We start from the raw sequence: 2,500 nt of genomic DNA, 5'->3' as shown, positions 1-2,500 counted from the left end.
CAGGTAAATCTTAAATCTAAACCCATTGAAGTTACAAAAAAGAAAGCCAAAATGTGTCCATGTTCTGGAAAGTAATATCACCAATTAAACTAAAGAGAATTCAAAGAGATGCACCTCTATGAAAAAAGATTTCCAAAGACTAGGTACCACTGAAGGGAAACAAAGAACCAGATCTAAGTCTCCTGTCTTCCTTCCCAGGATTTAAGGAATTGTACTATCCTTTTGTTTACATAACAGTTTATGAATATTCACTTCAAGACCTTATTCCTGGTTTTCTACAAGAAATATTTCCTTCAACTCACTGAATTTTCCAATAGTCTTGGTAAAAATACAGAATTTCCTGAATTTGCTCATAGTATAAACTTAGCTTATGAAATAAAGCAAGCATGATTTTGTTCCAAAAGTTCTTGCACACCTTAAACTGAAAAGTGAGATTGGCACGTATTAAGGAAGTACTTTTTAAATTTATTTTAGGTACAGCAGTTTAAATAAACCTAAATAATCAGCTCAATGTTTTAAAGACTCCAAAAAAACAGTGAATAAGCCCCCAAAACTTCTTGAATCTTGAGAGGGAAATGGAAATTTCATGGTTGAATAGAGAATTAAATCCAAATCTTCTTAAAACCAATGTGGCACTATCTCTTATTGACTTTTATGATTTTTTTAAAGTTTTATATGTTTTATAATTGGAGGTATGATGTTAATAAATCAATAAGTCTTTGGAAAGAATGGGCCAGATTTCAGTGAAGATTTTGTTCACTTTTGGGTTTTGATGTAAATTAAATGTTGGGGAGGAGAGGAAAAAAAAGTTCTCTCATATCTATTGATACATAACTTATGCTGAAGGGTATAGAGATATATATTCAGTTGCAACTATTAATAACTATTATTCATAATTTCAGCCTTTTCATATTTAATAATAATTTCACCAGATCTATTTTAAAACAAAAAATTGAATAGAAGAGTAGTGGGTGTCATAACACAAATAGTAGGTTTAAAATCTTGCTTATTCACCATAGATCTGTATCTTTCTAGCAGAGTAAGTTTTGATTAATCTCAGAAAATGAAATATGAAGCATTTCATGAATGCTTTTTCTTTTTCAAATTCTGAGTAGCCTCATACTCAATTGCTCATTTTGTATTTTCCTGCTACTTATCTATAATTACAGATTCATTGCAAAACTGTGATGTCAGTCCTCATTACTCTAATCTCTTATCACAAGCATAAGTAGTTTTAAAACTTCTATCTCAAATCATAAGAGCTTGGTAGTTTTCCTGGGAGAAATTATATGTGGATCATCTTTACAATGATTTCTTGATGGCAAGTTCAAATAAAGTTTGATAAAGAGAAAAAAGGGAGAAAATGTAGACCTTTCAGATGAAAGAAAACCTTTCCTAGCAGAAGGGCAAAGTTCCATTTTACCATAATTAGGGATGTATTTATTGATAGATATGGCATATGTTAATTGTACTGGCAAAAGAATAAAGCAAAGAAAAAATTCAACAGATTCATGCAGTAAAGATTAGCTGAGAAGAACTCTTTTGAGAGGAGAAAAACCCATGAAAAATGGGATAGAGCAAACAGATCAGATGAAAAAGAGTATTAAATTAGTTGATCTCTATCTGAAGTTGTGAAACTAAATATTTACAACCAAGAACTGAAATGGATACCTTAGTTCTTGCTTCATTAATATGGGGATGAATATCTGAAGAGGACCAGGAGTTCAAGAGCTATGTATTCCTTGCAGGGTTTTCTTTTCTGTTTTGCTTTAAGATATTTATCTTATTATTTTCAGAAGTTAAAAACAGCTTTAGTGTATATCAGCAGTTCTCAGATTAGTGTTCTGTAGAGAAGAGAGTTCCTGAACTAACAGTCCAAACACATCTAAAATGTGTTTTTATCACACTTGGAATATTGCCCAAAATTTTGGTAACTATGATATAAAAAAGATACTGAGACTGTAGAAAGAGTGCATAGAAGAGCAACAAAGATGATCAGGGACAGGAGGCTAATACACATGAAGAATGGTTGCTTGGAATTGGGTATGGCCAGTCTAATGAAAAGAAGGACTAGGGGTTGACATGATAGCAGTGCTCCAATATTTGAGGGGCTATTACAAAGAAGAGGGAGTCAACCTATTCTCAAAAACACCTAAAGGCAAAACAAGACGCAATGAATGGAAACTAATCACAGAGAGAAGTAACCAAGAACTAAGAAGAAAATTCCTAACATTTATTTATTTATTTATTTATTTATTGTTTATATTTATATCCCGCCCTTCTCCTTGCGGACTCAGGGCAGCTAACAACCAGATAAAAATGCAAATCCCAAAACTACAGATTAAAACATAATTAAAAACAAATATTACTAATTGGTCTAATTAATTTAAAATTACTTTAAAACCCCCATTAAAAACTTTCCCCTAGGCCAGTCCTGCAAGCTGGAATAACCATGTCTTAAGGGCGCGGCGGAAGGAAGGGAGATCAGGGATCACCCTGA

Source organism: Protobothrops mucrosquamatus, unplaced genomic scaffold (assembly GCF_001527695.2).
Source record: "Protobothrops mucrosquamatus isolate PMUCROS unplaced genomic scaffold, P.Mucros_1.0 scaffold52, whole genome shotgun sequence".
In the NCBI taxonomy this organism is placed as follows: Eukaryota; Metazoa; Chordata; class Lepidosauria; order Squamata; family Viperidae; genus Protobothrops; species Protobothrops mucrosquamatus.
The sequence above is the reverse complement of the archived record's forward strand: the minus strand, read 5'-3'. Positions refer to the sequence as shown.